Here is a 22039-nt window from a genome sequence, read left to right as displayed (position 1 = left end):
AGTTTCCATTGTCTGCAAAACAGAGATAATGCTATGCTCAGGGCTGCTGTGAAAATGCAGTGTGGTGCTACAGGCAGAGGTGGATTATAAACTGTAAAGTCCTGGGCCGGCATGTGCTGTGTACATCATGATATACCTGTGTGTGCTCCTGGGAGGGTGTGGTCATGTCTTGATTGATCACAAGCCACTGCAGAGGTCCTCAATCAGGATGGATAGATGATGGATGCAAGACCCAGAGACAAAAATTTCTAGTTGAATAGCTACGAGTGAATGAATCAATGAAGCAATTCTAATAAGCTCAGTTGTCCCATTTCTCAGTCCCCAACTGGAAGGAGCAGCAAATTAGGAAATACACACAGGGGCAAGAGGGGAGGAAAAAGAGGTGCTGGACCTGGCAGATGTGTGGGCAGGGAGAGAAGAGTCAGGAACCCACAAAGGCAGAAACTGTTGTTGAACAAGAGAGCAGTCCTGGGTCACGGGGTGCAGGAAACCTGTGGGGTCTCAGCCGGTCTCGGCTCTCCGAGCAAAGCAGTCAGTGTTCACCGTCCCAGGAAGTTAACCACGTGGGCCTCGTGCAGGGAAAGGAAGCCATCACTCCTTTTCGAAAAGGTTTCCAACCCAAACTATTAGACGGCTGTTTTTAAAGGGAACAGGAAGTAGGAGGAAGCCTCAGGGACACAAGCCTTAGCTGCCTGAAAAAATAGGCTCGGATGGTAAAGAATCTGCCTGCAATGCAGAAGACCTGGGTTTGATCCCTGGGTCAGGAGGATCCCCTGGAGAAGGGAATGGCAACCCACTCTAGTATCTTTGCCTGGAAAATTTCATGGACAGAGGAGCTTGGCGGGCTACAGTCCATGGGATTGCAAAGAGTCGGACACGACTGAGCAACTAACACTTTACATTTTTATACCAACTTATCAACATATTCATGCACAGAACAAACTTTGTTTTTTTTCTTTTTTTCTTCAGCTGCACGGGGATATTAGCTCCCTGGGGATGGAACCCATCCCTCCAGCACTGGAAGCACGGAGTTTTAACCACTGGACTGCCAGGGAAGTCCCAACAAACATTTTGAAAGTGCCTATTGTGTGCCAGGTAAGTGCTGTTAGGCGCTAGGGGGAAGGGATACCAGGCCTCATCGGACAGTGTAACACACTGAAGACCTGGATAGACTAATGAAGTGTTGGGTCACTTGAGGATAGTGAAGGAGGTGTTGGAGAAAAAAGCTACAGACAGGAATTCTGGAGGACCAAGCTAAGTCACCATGTGACCTCAGGCAAGTGACCTTCCTTCTTTGAGCCTCCACATTCCCATCCAAAAAGTGGGGCAGATTAAAAAAAAAATCACTTAAAGTACTACTCTGCACCAGGAACTGGACCAGTGGTTACAGACCTTATCTAATGCACACAGCCAGCAGGACAGCTGCTGCTATTTGTGGTGGGGAACGATTGTCCCTTTTACAGATGAGCAAATTGAGGCTCAGCTGGTTACTCACATGCCTGAGGGCAGAGAGTTGGTGGGAGCCAGAATTAAAACCTGGAGAAGGCAATGACAACCCACTCCAGTGTTCTTGCCTGGAGAATCCCAGGGACGGGGGAGCCTGGTGGGCTGCCGTCTATGGGGTCACACAGTCGGACACGACTGAAGTGACTTAGCAGCAGCAGCAGCAGAATTAAAACCCAGGTTTGCCTGACTCCAGAGCTCCCCCTCTCTGGCCCTCCCAAGCAAGTCCCACGCTGCCTCTCACAGATGGCCGCTAAGGTTCGGTGACATCATGAATAGCAAACTGCTTTGTAAAAGGTAAACTATCCTGTGATCAAAACCAAAGAGAAATCAGTCTTGATCCTCCAGGAAAACAAACACTGAAGTTCACAGGAGCACTGAGAACTAGCTGCAACCCAGAACTCCTGGGTTCCCGATCCCTCTACCTCCTTGACCAACTTCTTCCCAGGGAAAGGGCAGTCCCAGGAGCCCTGGGCAACCTCCCACAGCCCATGCAGTGCCCTCCCAGACTGGAAACGGACTCACGCACGACAACCCCTGTGGTCCTCCTCTGCTGAGGACCTAGATGCCAGGCCTGGTGTGAATGGGGGTAGGGGCTGGGCAGAATCAAGAGCCCCGTGGCTCCTTGGTCCCACTGACAAGCCAGTCACCTCATCTCTCTGAGCCTTGAGTTACCCCACCCACAAAAGAGAGATTAAAGTAGACAGACCTCACGTGGGAAAGGATCTGCTCGGAGGAGGGACTCGACAAATATAATTGACCTTTTGTGGGATGAGTTTAGGTGGGTAGGAGGAAATCCAGGCTCTCAAAATCCCTGTTTGAGGAGGCAGGTGCTGCCCTACCCACAAGGAATCCCCCCATTCCCACTCCCTGTCTAATCTTAAACGTGCCCCTCCTGCTCTCGGAAGCCCCGGCCTGAGAGGTGAGCTCAGCTCCTACCACCACTGCCATCAGCAGGACCCTAATTTACTGACTTCCCAGGGTGGTGGGAGCCCAGGTAAATGAGAAACAGAAAGGGGGGCTTCAGCTGAACTGTACCCATCTTTACTGGAGACATCTGGGACCCTGGGCACAGACATCCTCATAGACCTACTGTGCCCCAGAGAGGCTGCTAACTGGCTTCAGGCCACACAGAAAGTCAGGAGTCTAGTGGGTGCTGGGACCCAGGCCTTTGAGACCTAGCCCAGAGCACTCTCCACTACCCCTGGGTCCCCGTTTTGGAGCATGGATAAAACCCAGAGAGGAAGAACAGTGAAAACAGTCAAGATGAGGCACCCACCCCCACATCATGCTGGTCAGAAGGCGCTGGCCATTGACAACTGGGCTCCCAAGACAGAGGTTGAAAACCAGCACCCAGTTGCTCTGCTGTTCCCTGCCTCACTCACTGAAGGTACTGATGGGCACATTTCTGTACAGAATGGGCTTAGCCTGCTTCTGCACAGGCCTCAACAAAAGGAAGGAGGTTCCAATTGCAGCATGGTGGACTTAAGTTAGACACAAGAAAGAACTTCCTGAGGCAGCATTAGAAACGGACAGTGCAGGTAGAAAGGAAACAGGATAAAAGTGGTTGTGGACTCTCTTCTAAAATACAAGATGCTTGGACTTCCCTGGTGGCCCCGTGGTTAGAGTCTGCCTTGCAATGCAGGGGACGCAGGTTGGATGCCCAGCCAGGGAACTAGGATCCACACGACTTGGAGCAACTAAGCCCAAGTGCCACATCTAGAGAGTCCATTCGTCACAATGAAAGATCCGCACGATGCAAGGAAGATCCCAAGCAGCCAAATAAATAAATATTTTTTTAAAATACAAGATGCTGTCTTATCCATCAGGGCTTCCCAGGTGCCGGTAGTGGTAAAGAACCCGCCCACCAATACAGGAGACATGAGAGACGTGGATTCGATCCCTGGGTCAGGAAGATCCCCTGTAGGAGGGCATGGCAACTCACTCCAGTATTCTTGCCTGGAGAAGCCCAGGGACAGAGGGGCCTGGCAGGCTACAGTCCAGGGGATCGCAAAGAGGTGGACAGAACTGAAGTGACTTAACACGCATGCACGCATCTCATCCATTAATTCATTTTAGCTTCAAAACAGACCTGGAAAGTAAGTGTGGCTACCCTTTTCTTCTGTTTACCCTTACTTTCTAGGTGGGTAACTGAGGCTCAGAAAGTGTAAGTAACTTACCCAGTGTCTTCAAAGCTCTAAAGAGGCAGAGCTGGGCTGCAAAGCCAGGACTGACACGGCAGCCGGTTGAGATCAAGGCACGACCACACCCACCCTTGGCATCTCGCTGCTCCTCCTCAGTCTGTCGGAGATTTCCATCCGGGAGAAGAGGGAGTGCTCAGTGGTGGCCAGCTATTAAGGAGAGGGCTCTGCATTCTAGGACTGCCCTGCTGTCCCCACAACGCCACGCCCCAAAGGCCTCCAGACACTTTCCACGCAATATGGCCCGATACATCTTCTGTCTGACTATGCCCCTGAGCTCATCTGACGCCAGCCTCCCCGTAGCCTTTGCCTGACTCCTGAGATAAGGCTGTCCCTGGTAAGACCACCCTGGAAGCTACCTGCAGCCTGACCTAGGGGGAAGAGGCATGGGCCAGGGTGAGCCCCGAGGTCCCCGCCTCCTCTGCAGCAACAAGTGAAGGGGAGGCCTGGCTCCTCCAGCCACGCTCAGCAATCTCCACGTCACTACCGGGCCCTGGAAGGGCTTAGCCCTGTTCCACTGCTGGGGAAGCAGAGGGCCAGAGCAGCCAGGCCACTTGCCCACAGTCAAAGAATAAGAAATAATTCAATGAGAAACTGAGCAGGGATTCAAACCCATGTCTGTCTGATTCCAGAGGCCATGTGTGTCACCAGAGCATCATTCCACCCTGGAGCATCATTCTAGCCTGGAGCGTCTTCCTCGAGCTCTGCTTGCTGCAGCCCCTAGGGCCACGCTTCCGAGCCTTATGCTTCCTCTTCCTAGAACACCCTTCCCACCCAATTCAGACCAGTAGAGTTCCTAGCCTATCTTTTAAGATTCATTTCAAATGCCCCCTTCTCCATGAAGCCCCCCGGCTTCTCTCATTCTCTTCCGAGCTCCTGTGTTTTTGCTTGCATCCTGCTCAGAGCTGCCTGCCCTGCCCTGTGAGGAAGAGACTTGAACCACACCCTAACCATTCCCTGCCACCCCAGCCTTGGGGCTTCTTCAGGGTGGCGACACCCAAGTCTTCTTCCTCCCAGCTCTTCATGCAGACTTGGTGGTAGAACTTGGGGACATCTCATCCAACTGCTTTTTTCTTTTTTTTCTGACAAATAAGCCATTTATTCTCAAGCAGAAAAAAAACAAATATCCATTTTGATTTTCAAAACACCCTGGACATTTATCACATTAAATCAGTTATTTGATTATGGTCATCCCTCGGTATCTGCGGGGGACTGGCGACTGCTCTCGGACACTGAACCTTAATAGAACGAGAGGCTACTTCTCACAGGACGTGATTTGCCCGGGAGGACGTGGGGCGGGGGGAGGTAACTGACAGGTAAGTGTCCACAGCGGGGTCAGGCTGTGGGGAACGGTCACAGCCCTCGTCACCGGGGCAGAGTCTAGACTGAGGGCGGTGACGGTCCCCGTCCTCTCATATTAAAGGTCCGGCCACATCGTGAGTTCTGGGCTCCCACTGTCTTATTTGTGATAATGGTAAAGACCGTTATTTCCTGGGCACTTCCTGTTCACCAGGCACCGTCCCAGGCACTTTCCATTCATTGACTCATCAATCCTCACAACAACCCTGTGAGGTACTCTCTGCTATTCCTAGTTCAAAGACAAGGAAACCCAGGCACAGGGAGGTTAAGGGACACAGTGGTTAGTCCCCCAGCCATATTACGGCAGAGTCAGGATTTCAGGAGAAAGTCTGGTTTTAGAGCCTGTATTCTAACCACTATTCCATGCTTCCTGACCAAAAGGGACAGAGACACACGCTGGAAACTCACAGCTAGGTCCTCTGAGGACCAGTGGAGCTGGGCCAAGTGGTGGGGATGGCGGCCAGGGGCCTGGGCACCAGTCTCAAAGGGGTGCTCAGGCCCCTCTGGTGAGGCAGAAATAGAAAGATGGGTGCCCCCAGCACTCCTCTCGGAGAAGACTGTGGAAGATGGGATGCTCTGGGGTGGGGGCTGAGATCCCCTTTGAGAGGGATAAACTCAAGTATCAAAGATGAGCCCTAAACTGCATCCCGTGGAGGGTGAGTCCAGCGCACCTCATAGGTTTTACCTGAAAGCCTTGTGTTTGTTGTTTGCCTCTCTGGGCCCAGCCCACTTTGCATCGGGGCCCCTGGAGGCTGAGGTGTTGAGTTATCTGCTGTTGGTTTCTGGGAGGTTCACCCAGTGGGAAACCCCAATGGGAGACTGGAGGAAAGAAGGGAGTGGAAGTTTTATTCCACCACTGGGGCTCCTGGGTTACCTGGGTCCCTCTCCTGCGGGCCAGAGCCTCTGTCCTGATAGCTGACCACTTCCTCCTGGGGTACCTGCAGCCCTGGGCAGGAACCGGCCCCCTGCAGCTGTGCTCCCTTTGCTGGTTTGCCACACCCCGTTGTCTGAGCAGCTCACTCTGGGCTCATACACCCTCCCTTGTTGAGCCAGAGCAGAGGTGACCAGGTACTGTTGCCAGTGACCCCTTTTTGCAGTCTTTCTTTCCCCCTCAGAGTCCCCTCTAAATGTGCATGGAACAAATGATTACATAATAGGGGTTTGCAGGGGGCATGTTACTAAGTGTGCAGACCTCCGCTCTCTCAGCCTGGGCCAGCACTCAGAGCAGGTTGGGAGCAGGGAGCAGGACTGGGCCATGAAGGCAGGAGGCAGAGTTCACTGAGGTCCGCCACGGCCAGTGTGAGCACTCATGACACGCTAGGCACTGTGAACTATACACCAAGCACTTCATTCACTTCTCAGAACCTCCCCAAGGACGTTGCACATCCTATTTGTGCATTTTACAGAAGAGAATACCGGTGCTCAAAAAGCAAAGCTGAAATGACTCTCCCAGGGTTGTATTTCCAGTAAGTGACAAAGCCAGGGCTCAAATGCGACTTTCTCTGCTTCTGAAACCCATCCTGGTAACTACCCTGAAATAATTTTCTTGGATTGGCTTTCAACAGAGGCAGCTGACTTAAATGGGGTCAATTATTGGTGAGGGCCACACAGAGGCCTCCAATGTCTCCCCAGTACCCTCCCCGAGATGAAAAAAAAAAAAAAAAACCTCTGGCATTCTTTAGTTCTTCCAGGTGGGACGGGGCCCCAAGCAGGCGGTGCAACTGGGTGTCCGGGTTGGAAAAACAAGCAGATTCAGACAAGGCTTCATTGTTAAGGAGAGCTTGACTCTTGGGCCATTAAAACAAAACCAAGCAAGACAAAATGCTTGCTGCCTTGTCTTATCTCTTAGAGAGAAGGGGGATGGGAAGGGCCCCAAGACTGGCTGCTGATCTCTCCCCACGCCAGCCTCCGTCTCCAAGACCCAGCTTCAGGTGGCTGGGCCAGTAGAAAGAGCAATGCAGGGGGAGCCCAGGGTCTGAGTCCAGCAGGCTCTGCCACTGTCTGTGACCTTCTATGGCACACTGCTGGCATGGCCAGTGCCACACTGGTGCTTCCTGCACATGGCCTCATTTGGTCTCTATGGTCCTTTCAGAGAGAGATGTTATTTCTGTTTTCAGATGAGGACACTGAGGCTCAGAGAAGATACTCAAGCAGGGATCAGAGGGGTGTTGGAATCTAGGTTTATCAGATTGCAAAGTCTTTCCAGTCCCTGTTTCTCCAGGGAGGGCAATACCCTGGAAGCAACGAGCTCCTTGTCTCAGGGATGTACGGCTATCACCCGGGGATGCGGTAGGAGGCATGCTGCAGAGGGTAGCCAAGTGGTTCTCAGTCTTGGTTGTGCTTTGACGTCACCTGGGGAGCTTTAAAAACTATTGTTGTGTAGGTCTTGCCCCAGGAGTGGGGACCAGGCAGGACTTTTAAAAGTTTCTGCAGTGATTCTAGTGTGTGCAGCAAATTTGAGAGCCATGGGCCCAGATGCTCACTATAACTTCTTCTACCCCACACCTTATAAAGGAAAGAAGGGCTTTGTTACCCTGACCTCATTTTACAAGAGAGGCAAAAACCAGGCAAAATATAAGGGCCAAGGTCGTGTCCTTAGGGCCCACCATCAGCTGTGAGTTCAGGCAGTGTGAGGGGACCCTGATTTTAGGGTGCCTCTGGGGTGAACTTTTTAAAAGATACTTGGGGGGTCCTGGCTCCTTTGTCAGTGGAAGAAAAGTTTCTCTTTGAGCCTCCTGGGTGGGAGGGTGAGGCAAATTCTTCAAGGCCTTTTTTTCTTTTACATAGAGTTCACTCATTCAAAAGCTAAACAGCTGTAGGATTAACGCTGGAAGACCACCTCTGCCGGAGGGTGTGCTTTGGGAGCAAGAAGATAAAAGATCTCCAAGCAAGGCCTGTTTATTCTTTTCTGTTGGAGATTTGGTCCCAGGCCTGGGAAGAGCTGAGGCTCTCAGACCTCGACCCACACTTTCTCCCACCTGCCTCCTTGGTGCCCCCCAGCAGGATGTCACAGATCCGGTGAGACAGCGTGGGGCAGGGGGAAGATGGAGGCCTGTGGAGTCCAGCAGACCCAGGGTCTGCCCAGGCAGGGACTCCTCCTGGACAGGAACCTCTCCTCTCTGAGCCTGTGCCTACTGTTGCCCGCACAGCGATACCAAGGTGAGTGTGTGTGTATGCGTGTTAATTGATACTTTTCAATGCAGTTCCAGGAGCACCGCCTCCAGGAAGCCCTTCCGGACTCCATCTCTGCCCTGCACTGAGCAAACCCAGCCCCTGGCCTCCGCCACACTGTGTGTTGTCACCGCTTCTGTGTGCTCCCCTCCCGAGGAGGCCGCATATTCATTCATTATCCAGGGCAGCTGCCCTGTGCCTGGGACTCATTCCCTATGTCCATGCTGAGCACCTATTCTTTCAGACTCCGGTAGATGCTCAAGATACAGGCAACAACAGCACATATGCACTGAGTGCTTATTATGTGCCAGGCATTTTTCTGAGTGTTTTACATGAATAATGCATTTAATCCTCACCACAACTATAACTGTGCCCATTTTACAGATGGAGAAACAGAGACCCAGAGAGGTTAAATCACTTGCCCAAGTCACATGGCCAGAAAGTGTGCACTTGGGCTGTGATTTGAGCATTGCCCTCTAACCATCCACAGATGTCCATGGGATCGGCCCCTGCCTTGGGAGCTCAGTCTTCACAATTTGGAGGTTTTGTATCTGTGTTTACTTGTTGAATGTCTGTTCCCCTCACGGACCAAAATCTCCAGTCATGTTATGTTTTGTAACATGTAATCATGTGTGTGTGCAGGGGAGAGGGAGACAAAATGAACACTGCTTCCCTTAAAGGAAGGATTCATTCTGCTCAGCATCTGCTACCTGGACTCCAGACGGCTCCTCCCAACTGGGTCATTCCTGCTGTGAAGGTCTGGGAAGGACCAGGTCCCTGGACATCCCTCTTGGTCCTGACCTCTGCCTAGAACTTGGCCTACCTACTGGGAGGGTGGTGGGAGTGGCAGTTCTCCAAATCCGATCTTCCAGAGTCCTCCCCAGGTGGCAAAGCATCCTCCTGGAAGAAGCCTTCCCTGCTGCTTGGCACACCCTCCCTCCCAGCCTCAGTGGCTGGGCTCTTCCATCAGCTTCTTACCGAGTCACTTGATCACGAAGCAACTGGGGGGACGGGCAAGGGGACTCACACTGCCAGAGTCTGTGTGTCAGGCCTGGCACCTGCCTCCCATCGTCTCATTTAACCCCTGCAACACTGTGATTACTGGTGACATTTTATAGAGAAGGAAACAGGTACAAGGATTGAGTAACCTGCCTAAGGGGCAGCTTGCACTGGCTCTCCTGGGACGGGGTAGAGGCACCCACTCTGTGCCAGGCACTCTGGGAGCAGGGGGAGAATTGGGTGGCAGAGAATCTGCTTCTGACTGGCTAGCAAGGGAAGCAGACCTACATAAACCCAATCCACAGACCACAGAAGGCAAGTAAGGGCTGTGGATCTGTAGAGGAGGAGTCCTGGAAGCTTCTAGAAGGAGACATCTTCAGGCCTGGCTCCCTTCCTGATTGCTCCACTCCCACGACCACCACAGGAAGAAGGGCAAGCCTTGGCTGACAAAGTTCTGGTGCCCCGTGGGTCCCGCCCTGGAGGCTGCAAAGGGAGGAGAGGCAGCTGCTCAGCCAGCTGCCCCGCCAGTGACCCCACTGTGACCAGGCCCGCCTGCTTCCAGCCCTGCCAACCTGGCCTGGCCCAGCCGGCTCCCAATCACAGGGTCGTCTCGGCCCAGTTAATGACCATGCTCCAGCAGCCCAGGCCGCCTCCCTCCTTCAGGGGGAGGAGGCAGCGGCTAACTACAGAGCCTGCTGGTCCAGACAGCGCCTGGGCCAAAAATCACAGCCGCCCATCGTACCACATCCTCTGGCTCTGATGCTGTGGTCTCCTCCCCTACCTTCCAGGGTCACAAAGGACACTGCAGAAGGCTGGAGCTCTGGAAGCTCGGATACCCCACTCCCCTCCCCACAGACCCGGGGAAACAGGACCACAGATGCGTCTGATTCACCCCAAGTCATACAGCCAGCCAGTGCAGGGTCCAGGGCCCCCTGCTCAGCCCAGCACTGCCCTTCCCTAGCCCTGGGAGGAAGGACCCTTTCCAGGCTTTTTACATGTGCAGTTTGCTCTCGAGGTACTTGGGTGGAGTTGAAGAGGCAGGACATCTAAGAGCTGCTGTGCTGTCTGTTCAGTTGCAGATAACAGCACACTCCTGACTTCTCCCACCATCTAGCTGTGTGACCTTGGGCAAGACAAGGAGCCTTTCTGAGCCCTAGTTTCTGGGGCATAACAGTAGCTTCCTCCCAGCGTTGTGAATGAGAGGGTCTGTAAAACAGCACCGTGTCTAGCCCAGAACAAGTACTCAAGAGCATTAGCAATTGCTCATATCACCATCACAGTAGAAGTAAATGAGTGTGGATACATATTACCAACTGTAAAGTAGGAATTGTTTATACTATTACTATGAAGTGTGAAAGATTTAGAGGCAGAGTGACCAGAGGCTTGGGTAATCCAGGAATGTTTCTCAGTGGGGGGTGGAGGGATGGTGGGGATTTATGTTCTGAATTGGGCCTTGACCGATGGGGAAGTGGGCAGAGAGGAGGATGGTATGGACAATGGGAAAGAAAAGTGAAAGTGTTAGTCACTCAGTGTCTGACTCTCTGCGACCCCATGGTCTGGCCATGGACTTCTCTGGGCAGGAATACTGGAGTGGGTTGCCATTCCCTTCTCCAGGGGATCTTCCCGACTCAGGGATCAAAGCCTGGGTCTCCTGCACTGCAGGCAGATTCTTTACCATTTGAGCTATCAGGGAAGCCCATGGATGATGGGAGGAACCCCATAAACAAAGGGGCCACACGTGATGTGTTTAGGAAACAGTAGTGAGCAATGACCAGGGGTCCATGCAGTGGCTTTGGTGGACAAGACCTTGAACGCACAAAGAGGTCTAGTCTCCATCTTACTGGTAAGAAGGCATCACAGAGGGTTCTCAATGGGGCCCTGTGATGCTTTCTGCAGTGTGAATTCTGTCTGGCATTCAAGGCCCTCCACCATCTGGCCACCCACCCCTCTTATTCACACCCTTCTCTGACCCCACAGATTCATCACCACTCTAAGTTCTCCCCACCTCCCTGCTTATTACACCGGCTCATCTTTCCCGCCATTAGACCACCTTGCGGCTCACGTTCACAGTGAGGCACTCTTTCATTAAATGCCTATCAGGCCATCTTTATGTATATGACCTCACAGTTACCTGTAGCTAACCTCATTTTACAGAGGAGGGAGCAGAGGCCTGGCCGGGCAGGTGCCTTGCTCACAGTCACACAATAAGTAAGTGGCACGGCCAGAATTCAACCTTGAGCTGATGTCAGGACCGCTACTCTCTACAGCAAGTTGCCTCTAGCCCCTGTCTAGACATCTTTCTACTTGACAAAGCCTTCCGGGATACTCTGGTCCCCAAGAGCCTCTCCCAGCCACCCCTCCTGACCCATTTGGAATCAGGAGCCCAACAGTTTGATCCTTGTTCATCTAGCTTGGTTTCCATTGTTTCCTGCAGGCCCACCTTGCCCCCTTTAAGACAGCTGGGGTTGATAACAGGTCACTTTCTTCCTGTCGCCCCTTTCTGCCATATCTAAGACTTGATCTAGCACTGACAGGAACAACCTGCCTTCTCTGGTGGGGTTCAGAAACCCAGCTGACCACAGAGCAATCAATTCCTCCAAGCTGCCTCCCAGCAAGGGGAGCCATAAATTATTTACTGCACCTTTGTGGCTAGGGAGGCCAGACAATGGGCCAGAGGGAACGAACACCCACTCCCCCCAACCCTGAAGGGGGCCAGCAGCCCTGAGGTGAAGGGTCAGAACCCAAAGCCTCCTTGCCAGGGCCCCGAAGCAGATTCAAAAGGGTTATAGGATGAGGGCGGTGGCCCAGGGGAGCCTGACCCTTACAGCTGAGCAAATCCAGGTCTGTGAACCTGCAACAGTAGCCTCCATTCCTACCCAAGGCAAGTCTGAGAATTTCTCTGGCTTTCCTGGTCAAAAATTCAAGCTTCCTTTTCTTACAGGGAAGGAAATAGCTATCTGGCCACGTGCTGTATATTTAAACCTCACAACAACCTTGTAAAAGAGGAGTTCTAATTCACAGAGAAGCAGCTGGGGCTCAGAGGAGTGAAGTGACTTGCCCAACACCACATGGCCAGTGGGAGGAATCAGAGCAGATTTCTGCTGCCTGGTGTGACTCACTGCTGTTTGCCCGTGCGCTCAGCCCGCCCCATTGAGTGCTAGTCCCCACAATCCCTTCTCCATCCGGACACCTTCCAGGGCATCTGGTACACAGTCAGCACTCAGTTCCTGAAGCAAACTCAAAGGCTCTGCGCAGATGGTTTCACCTCTCTGAGCCTCAGTTTCCCACACAAGGTAGCCATTAGCAACAAGCCCTGTCTTGGCAAACACCACTCTTTAGCACTCGACAGTGGGCTGGACGAGACGGCCCTATTCTCTGAGCAGGTAACCTATCACCTGCCTTGACTCCATTTTACAGGTGAGGCGTGGAGCCACGGATGCATCCAAGAGACCCCTGGGGGGCGCCCCAGTGTCTCCTGCCTCACTGTGTTCCCGATCCTTTCTACTCCACCATGAAATGAGATCACAGGTGCGAGATTATCTCATCAAAGAGGAGCTCTGTTTAGATGCGGGATTATTATGAGCATTTGAACCCCCAGGGAAGGTGGGGGCTGGGAATCCCAAGCCCCTCAGTTACTTTCTCTTCCAGGTCCCCCAAACACTCACCCCCAGAGACTGAGAGCTTCCAGTCTTCAGCTGACCTCTCCACCCTCCCCTACCTCCTAGGGGCTTTCCAAAGTGGTTTCCCCTTGACTCCAGGAAGCTGGGCACAGCAGGGGTTAACTAGTCCCAGCCAAGGCCACCAGGGCTCCTATTGAGGCCACGTTCCCTTCCCACCAAGAACAAGAGCCCACGGAGTCCATGCCAAGCACTCTTTCATAACATCCCTCTCCGTGCACAACCCCAGGAGGCAACAGGACCCCTGCCTGGGAATCCGGCCCCTGGGACTGTGCCCTTCGCCCCGGCAGCCCCAACCCTGGGAACCTGTGCAAACCCCTGCCCTCCCAGACCAGAGGTGTCTTGCAGATTCCCCTGCCCCGGAGAGGCTGCGGTCAGACTTGAGGTCTGGGCCAGAGGCTGTGGGGCTGCTGATCTGTCTCAGGCCCCAGCACCAACCACATGGATTCTCACAACAGCCTCACATGTGGTCACTGAGACCTAACATCTGGGGTGGGAAAACCCCAGCCACCCATTGAGAAGACGCTAACCAGGGAAGCAGAGTGGATACCTTGAAGGATGTCTGGGAAGGTTCTTCTCAAGTGTACTTCTGGCTCAACCTGTCACTTGCTTTAGGACCTCAATAATTGGTACCCCCTTGTCCCCAGGCCTCAGTGTCCCCCTTTCCAATGTTCAGCATGTGTGCCGGGTGAGTACTGAGGGCCTCATCTCCTTCAGCTCTGACAGGCTTTGACTTGGGGACCTCTATGGTGTGTTCTCCTAGCAGATAAGCAGCATCTCAGGACCTCCTAGCCTCTTAGAGACGCTGGATCCTGGCACACAGGGGACGGGGCAGATGTCAGGGAGGGAAGCTGTGAAACTGGTAAGCTTCCCATTTCTGCTCTCAACTCTGGGTCACCTTTCCCGGGAGGTGACATGACAACGGGGTGGGAGGGAAAGACCACCTCCCAGCCTCAGGATCAGCTCTCCGAGGGCCCAGTGGCCCCACCTTGACCCCTCCCCCCCACCTCCTGCCTGGCAGCTATGCACTTCCTTTCTTTTCCTCTCCATTCTCTGCTCCTCTCCCTTTCCAGCCTAACACTCCTCCCCAGTCTCAGCACCAGAGTAAAAAAGAGCAGGGTCAATCAACCCTGATGAACCTCAGTTTCCCCATCTGTGAGCGCTCTTAACAGCACACAACACCTTTCATCACACGCAGTGGGAGTGAGCCATTTGAGGGATCCTTTGCGCAAGGGTGGGGCGCGGACCCGCACACAATGGGCGCTCAATAAGTGCCCGTTTTCTCTCCTTTTCTCCTCCCTTTCCCGCGCCCCGCTCCTAGCCAGTTCCAGCTGCAGCTAATGCCCCGTGCACACCCGCAGGTGGCCTCGGAGCTGCCAGGATGGGGTTGGAGGCCGCCTTTGCTCGGCATCCGGGGCTCTCTCACCTGCAGCTCTCGGCTCTCTCTTGTGTTCTCTTCGGGGCAAGCGTTCAGCCCCTCGTCTGGGCGGCAGGAAGGTGGCAGCTTCGGCTCGCAGCACCAGCACAGTCTGGCTCAGTCTGACTGTCCAGCCCGCCTGGGACCCCTCACGGGGCTCTGGACCAGGCCGGGGCTTCCTGGACTTTCGCACGGATCCCAAGTCCGAAGTACCGTGTCAGAGGCGGCAGAAGGTCCGAGTTTCGGGGAATCAGAGTCTGGAGGCGTCCGGACTCCTTTGCACTCAATCAGGGGGCTGGGGTGCACCCCGCCTTAACCCTGGCCGGAGGGCTGGGGGCTCCGACACACACTACAGAAAGGCTGTGAGCGAGCCCGTAATCCTGGAACCGTATAGTGGGCCAGGAGCGTCCCGTCCCGGTGCACTGGATCTGGGTCGGGGGTTCGGAGCGTCCGGGCTACACGTCCCGGACCGCGGAGCAGGGAGCGTCCCGCCGGAACCCGGGGCTGGGGCAGGCGGGGCAGGGCAGGGCGCCGGCGAGGAGCGCGGAGCCGCGGCGGCCGGAGCCGGCGGGGAAGTCTTTCTAGGTCCGGACTCGGCTGGCTCCGCAATATGGGGCGGTCCACGGCGCGGCAGCTGACTCCAGAGCTCCGGGCCGCGGTTATACTTCCTCCTCTTTCCTCGGATCGCTCGCCGCTCGCTTAGTCCCGCACCGCAGCCGCTGCCACTGCCGCTGTCATCCCCGCCGCCCACTCCCACTGGAGCTGCAGTCTGAGCCGGAGCCGAGCGGAGCCGGGGTACCGCCGCTCAGTGCCCGAGCGCCGGCCAGCACGGCCCCTCCCGAGTAGGGGCGGGATCAGTATGAGGCCCCGCCCACCCGAGCTACAAGCAAGGGGCGGGGCGAGCTCCAGATTCCGCTCCTACCCCCACCCGGCTCAGGTCCCGCGCCGTCGGGCAGCTGGAGCCAATCCGAGAGCGGGAAAAGAGCGGAACTCAGCGGAACGTGGACTCTACCTAGGAGAGGGCGGGGCCGAAGCGGAGAGGTGCAGCAGCAGACTGGATAAGGGAGGGCACTGTGGGATTTTAAAGAGCTGAGCTGAGGGAGAGGGTAACCTGGGGACCCGGATGGAAGTAGGAGTAGGGAGGGCTGGTTTATCTGGGACCGAGGGTGGGCAGTCAAGGGGTAGGAACAGGGGTCGAGGTGGGAAAAGGAACAGGATGGAAACTAGGGTAGTTATCCTGGGGCGAGTGGAGTCCTCAGGAATAGTGAAGCCCTCAATACTGGTGGGACACAGCCTCACAGTATCCTTCTCCCTCTCTGGCTTCTAAGGCTCAGCGTGAGATGAACTTGGATACCCTGAAATATTCAGGTTTCTGGAAGCAATGAAAAATAAGATTTTGAAAATAAAGAGCGGGTCTTTCTTTAACATTTTTCCTCCTTCCCAGAGCCCACCTGCGGGGGGGGGGGGGGGTGGATGGGGGGCGTCGTTGTCAGTTTTAAAAATAAGACGCTAAAAGCAGAGGTTAGGTAGGGACAGCGCACAGACATCTCTATAGTATTGAGTTTCTGTCCTGTACTCCCACCCCATCCCTCCCCCAGAGCCTTGGAGTTGGGGCTGTGTCTGATTTATCTCTGGGCGCTAGATTCCCCATACAGGGCGAGGCACAGAGCTAGTCTTGGAGGGTTTTGATGTATGAATGACTGAGTGTTGAACGTCCAGCAGGGGCCATGTAAAAGCCATTAATTGGCCTGGGAGGGAAAGGATGGAGGCTACGGAGTACAGGTTTTCTGTAAGCCTCACCACCAACCTTGTACTATAGGTACCCCATTTCACTGATGAGGCCACAAAGGCAGAGAGATGTCACCAAGTGATGTTCCCAAGACCATATAGCTGGCACAGGATTCCTTCCACTCATCACTGTCACATTCTAGGGCAAAGCTATGTGGCTTTGAACAGGTTACTTGATCCCTCCGAGCCTCTGGTGCCTCAACTGTAAAAGGGAAATAAAGATGTTGCTACTTAGCGAGGACTGGACAGGCAGCAGGCTTCAGAGGATGGAGGGAAGGTCTTCTGGCAGAGGAAATAGTACGTGCAAAAGCATGGAGTCTGAAAGAACCTCTCTGGGGATCCCTCGCCTATTCTGAGGGGATTAGGAGAGGTTTCCCTCAGGGAGTGACAAGCAGACTCAGCCCAGAAATAGGGGTTAGCTAGCTTAGGAGGGAACCTTGGGGAATGGACAGTGCTCTGTCTTTGTAAAGGCCAGCCTGGACTAAACGCTGGAGGTGGGGGAGAGCACTGCTCTGTTGAAGAATCCAGACAAGTTCAGGGTAGTTGGTGCTCGAGAGAAGGCACAGGAGAATGGATGGAAGAGGCAGGTGGAGCTAGACAGGAGCAGGAGAATACTTTTTCCTTTTTTTCTCTTTTTTTGGCTACACTGTGATCTCAGTTCCCCAACCAGGGATCAAGGCCAGACCCCCACAGTGAAAGCACTAAATCATAACCCTGGACCACCAGGGAATTCCCCAGACTTTTTTTCTAAGAGCCAAGAACTCCATTAGAGTCTTGCTTCTGGTCCTGAACCCAACAGGTTTTGCTGAGGCCCCAGCCTTGAAGCCCCTGATTCTTCTCTCACTGGGTATCAGAGGGGAGTCCTGGGACGTTTTAAAACCAGGTCTTGATATGGGAAAGACAGGTAGGGAAGCCAGATAGCATGAAAACATTTAAAGCCCACAAGAGGCAGATGGTATGAAGAGTTGGAATCCTCTGTGAGGCCTGGACCCAGAGCTCTGCCCCATCCCTCTTCAGAGTACACCTTAGAGTCTGGCTGGGGGAACATGGAAAAGGGTGAGCAGAGGCTGAAGTCCAAGCTGTGTGTGTTGCGGGGGAGGCAGAGGCGGGGGAAGAAGCAGGTGTTCTCTCCTGGCCAGGCCCAGGGGTGGGGGTGGGGAGGTTGGCCCCAGGAAGCTAACACCGGTGGCTGTGGCTGGAGGGCTTGCAAGCTAGTTTGCTAAGAAACCTTGTGACTGCTCCCTCTGCTCAGAACCTTCTGTGGCTCCCAGTTGCCAGCATGATCAAGACCTAGATCCCAGCCTGGCATTCCGGTCCCTCTGTTGCTGCTCTCTGCCAACCCCACTGGCTTTACCTCCCAATCACTCCCCTCTCCCCTCATACCACACGTCTCTCAGCTTCATCCATGAACAGGATACATCTCTCCCTTCATGTGGTTGCTCCTGCTTGTCTGGGAGCCATGTTCCCCCTTCCTCCTGAGTTAATTCCTACTTCCCTGCTGACCTGAAGGGAAGAAGCTTTGGAGCAAATGCCCATCTGTCCTCCTCGTTGCTGTATTCCCAGACCCTAGCATAGTCTGGCACATAGTCTGGCTCAGTAAATAATTGTTGAATGAATGTTCAGTCTTTCAAATCAAGTGTCTCCTCCTCTGAGAAGCCTTCCTTGGATTCTCATTGGAAGTCCACCTTCGGTCTGGAATGGCTTGGCTTGAAGGCTCAGTAATCAGGTATTTCGTGTCTAGTTGGACCCACTGCGTCAGCAGTACCTCTGAGGCCGTGTGCCCCTATGCACCAGCACCCAGCAGACAGCCTGGCACCCTTGTGAGACCTCAGCATTGGGAGATGAATGAGGCTCTCACAAAGCTGTTCTCTGGCCGCCCCTGCTATGAGAGTCTCCAGAGTGGGGTCAGATGAGCAGAATGCCTGCATGAAAAGGAGGCTTTCAGCACAGACCCTCCATGATCCTTGAGGCCCCAGAGACAAGTGCCCAAGGTCAGCAGGAAGGGAGCAGCACGCAGGACTCAGACGCCCACATTCGCCCTCTGACTACCCTCCCCGGGGAGGAAGTCTCCCGACCCAGGAGAATCAGGCCTTTCTGCGCCAGAGAGGCTCACCACGTGTGACAGAGGCACGGTAATCACGGTGGCTTGTCTGAGGGTGATTGAATCTGAGCCCCCGGGGCTGACAGGAAAGGAGAGCCTTGTCAGCCTGGTGCCTGCTCAAAGGACCTTCACCCTCCTCACATTCTTCTTCTTTTTTTTGGCTGTGTCTTTTGGCATGCAGGATCTTAGTTTCCCGACCAGGGGTCGAACTGCGCCCCCTGCATCTTAACCACTGGACTGCCAGGGAAGTCCCCTTTCCCGCATTCTTCTGACCTTACTTTCTTCTGCAGTTTCAACTGTGTTGCAAGCTCCTTCCCAATTGCAATACAAATAAGCATTCACTTTGATGCTTACATTTACATTAACAATTTCACATTTTTTGCCTTAAGTAGGGCGCCCCATGAGGTCTGCTTTCAGTACACCGCTCCTGTGCGCCCACCATGTGGAGGCACTGCGCTTGGTGGGGGTGAACACCACCCTCCTGCAGCTCACTGCCTGGTGTGGGATCAGCAGGCTCAGCTGAACTAGTTCACACTCACAATACATCCTGCTTTCCTGCCTCGGCCAGCCTGGAACCCTTTCCCCAGCTCTCCCGCCTGCACGCGCCCCACTTGGCCACTGGGCTTTGCTTCATCCCTCAAGGCCCAGGACACAAGTTGACCTCTCTGAGAAGCCTGCCCGACTCCCCCAGCTGGGAGCACAGCACCATCAAACGGAGCTGGTGATGCTGCAGGCTCTTTGTGCCTCTCCTGGGGCTCTGATCTACTTAGATGTTGGCTGTTTATGGGTCGGTTTTCTCACTGGAATGTGAGCTTCTAGAGGGTAAAGAATGAAATCTTGTTTCTCTGTGCCCCCTGCCTCTGCTCATTCCACATTTACCAGTAGTTCTTTGAAAAAGAAAGATTACTAAAAATAAAATTTTACTTATTTTTTCCTATTTATGTATTAATGTATTTATGTATTATTCCTATTTTATTTAATTTTTTGGTCACACCATGTGTCATCTGGGATCTTAGTTCCCCAACCAGGGATCAAACCCAAAACCCCTGCATTGGAAGCACAGAGCCTTAACCACTGAACTGCCAGAGAAGTCTCTTAGCAATAATTCTTAGGCTGGATGAAGTCTTGGATGAACTATTGGGCATCCAGGGATGTGACAGTCAGGGAGGAAGCGCCCTGAACATCAAGGAACCCTGGTGCCAGGTTGTCTGCAGTAGCCACGTGTACAGCGTGTGCCCTAAAGATGGAGGAGGTTGCGTGATTCAGTGGGGGCGAGGGGAGCAGGGGGTTTGAGGCGGGTTCACTGAGAAGGTGACACTTGAGGTAGAGGGGACGTTGAGCCCAAAAGCATAAAAGTGGGAACTAACAGGTGACGGGTGAGGAGTTCAGTGCGTTTGGAGGAGCAGGAATGACACAGGAAGGAAGAAATTGAGGGCGCAGCTAGAGCACAAACTCTGGACCCACATGGCCTGGGTTTGAATTCTGGCTCTGCCATCACCAACTTGTCATTGCTCTGCGCCCCGGTCCCCCATCTGTACAGTGAGGCTTATACAACTACCTACATTGTAGTCTATCTAGGATTAAAAAGAGTTAACTTCTATCAAAGCTTAGGGTAGTGCTGGTACATGATAAGCCTCACTGTGAGTGTCTGATAAACAGGATGGAGCTGGAGGGGCCAGCAGAGGCCGTATTAGGTGGGGCTGTGAGTTTGGCCTTTATATCCAGAGGGCATGAGAACCTTAGCAAAGGGGGAATGTAGAAGAGAGGAGGTGGCTTGGCTTAGATCCAGCCTCACTCCTCCCAGCCTGTGAACACCCAGCTGGCCCCCAACCCTGCCTGCTGCTCCTCCTCCCCAGCCTTCTGGTGCCCCCAGTGGCCCTATGGCATCAATCAACGTATAGTGAGACTGTAGGGGCTAGGGCCACCCCCACCCTGACATATAGGAGGAAACTTTGTCACTGTTCAGTCGCTAAATCATGTCTAACTCTTTGCAACCCCATGGAATGTAGCATGCCAGGCTCCCCTGTCCTTCACTATCTCGGAGTCTGCTCAGATTCATCTCCATTGAGTTGGTGATGCTATCTAACCATCTCATCCTCTGGGGCTTCCCCGGTGGCTCAGTGGTAAAGAATCTGCCTGCCAATGCAGGAGATGCAGGTTTAATCCCTGGGTTGGGAAGATTTCCTGGAGAAGGAAATGGTGACCCACTCCAGTATTCTTGCCTGGGAAATCTCACGGACAGAGGATCCTGCTGGGCTATAGTCCATGGGGTGAAAAAGGACTGGACACAACTTAGTGACTGAATAACAACAGAGCCCGTATTACACTGAATGGCCTGCCTTGTTATGCTCAGTATCTGATACGATAGTGAATATGTTGAAACTAAGATCATTGCCAGATCTAGAGAAAATTCTCTGACTTGTTGAGGAAAGTTTATGGCCCAATTAATTGCCAAAGGTGGTCAAGGAGGGGCCCAGGTCCCATGGGCAGGGCCTTGTATCCAGGCCCTGGCTGGGCTGAACTGACATTGGGATTGGATCCAAAGGTATATTGAGTGGAGAATGGTCGAGAGGGACAGAGTCCACTGCCGGGACTGGAGGTGAAGTTGGACATAGGGCACTTGAGGCCTGATGCAGCAGACTCCGCGGGAGCCTGACATGCATCCTGGCCTGGGCATCACCCACTCCATGTCTAGGCTTCTCCATGAGTGAAATGGAGATGAGAAGAGTGGCCCCTTGAAGCTGAAGCCGATGGAAGGAGTGGCGGCACGGGGACTTGTCACATTTGTCATTGAGTTTGGTTTCTCTGCTGAGGGCAGAGGGGACCCCTGGGAGGGTTTAAGCGGGGATAGCAAGATCGAGTTTGCTCTTCAGAGCTTGCCTTGGTCACTGTCTGGAGAAGAAACCGAAGCAAGGAGGCCAGGCTGGGGACTGTTTTGAGTCCGGGTGACAAGAAGAGAGGAGGGTCCGATTTGGGCCCCTGTTGTGGGGCAGGGGTGGGAGGTCAGGAACACTTTGGGGAAAGGGGGGAGAGGCCGGCCACTGATGGTGTCTCTGAAGGGCAAAGGAGAGAGAGCGTGAGAAGAGTCCAGAGCTCAGGAGAGGGGCTGGGCCCGAGGTTACAGCCTGAAACAGGGAGGAGAGGGTCAGCGGGCCACGAAAGGAGTGTGAAACTCATGGGGAGAGGGTTGGGCAGGGAATGGGGCCCAGGAAAGAGCCAGAGAGGGACTGGTCAGAGAAGGGAGGAGGAAGGGGGAATCAAACCCTGAGAGAAGAGTGAGCAGCAAGGAGAGGTTAGCAGGACCAGAAGGAAGCATCCTGCGGTCAGTGGCTGGGACTGAGGGTGGTCCAGGGTGGGGGGCGGTGTGGGAATTGAGACAGGAGGAAGGGTGCATTTGAAGTTGGTGTGGGCACCCTCCCAGGGTAGCTGCGAGGGATGCATGCTTGGGTAGCAGGTGGAGGAGGAGGCAGGGATGGAGGCTTTTAGAGATGCAAGGAGGTGGTAACGGGTAAGGGTAGCGAGGCACGCACTGACCTGAGATGTAGGAGAGGCAACTTTACTTTACTTCCGGGACTGGGAGGACCTGAGTGGGGATGGGGCAGGTGAGGAAGGTCAGGGCTGGGGTCTCACGTGAAGCAGGGGGCAAGGTGAGGGCCAAATGGAGCGGCCAAGGGAGTGGCGTGAAGCTGGGAGCCTTGATGTGAACAGCAAGGAAAAAACTGAGATGGAAGTTGGAAATCTATGGGTTGGGGGCGGCTTCGGGGAATGCCTGTGTCAAGTGAGTAAGAAATGATACCAGGCCCCCTTCTCGTACTCCTGGATC

General features: G+C 54.0%; 1 protein-coding gene across 3 annotated transcripts in view; it reads right to left on the bottom strand.

Moving 5' to 3' along the window:
* GDPD5 (glycerophosphodiester phosphodiesterase domain containing 5) overlaps positions 1-15162 on the bottom strand; it is a 91184-nt gene extending 76022 nt beyond the window's left edge. For all 3 annotated transcript variants that reach the window (XM_070383691.1, XM_070383692.1, XM_070383693.1), the window contains exon 1: positions 14337-15162. The gene's annotated coding sequence lies outside the window, so the exon portion shown is untranslated. The remainder of the gene's footprint in view (positions 1-14336) is intronic.
* Positions 15163-22039: the final 6877 nt, after the last annotated feature.

Source organism: Bos mutus, chromosome 15, assembly GCF_027580195.1.
Source record: "Bos mutus isolate GX-2022 chromosome 15, NWIPB_WYAK_1.1, whole genome shotgun sequence".
NCBI lineage: Eukaryota > Metazoa > Chordata > Mammalia > Artiodactyla > Bovidae > Bos > Bos mutus.
The sequence above is the reverse complement of the archived record's forward strand: the minus strand, read 5'-3'. Positions and strand labels throughout refer to the sequence as shown.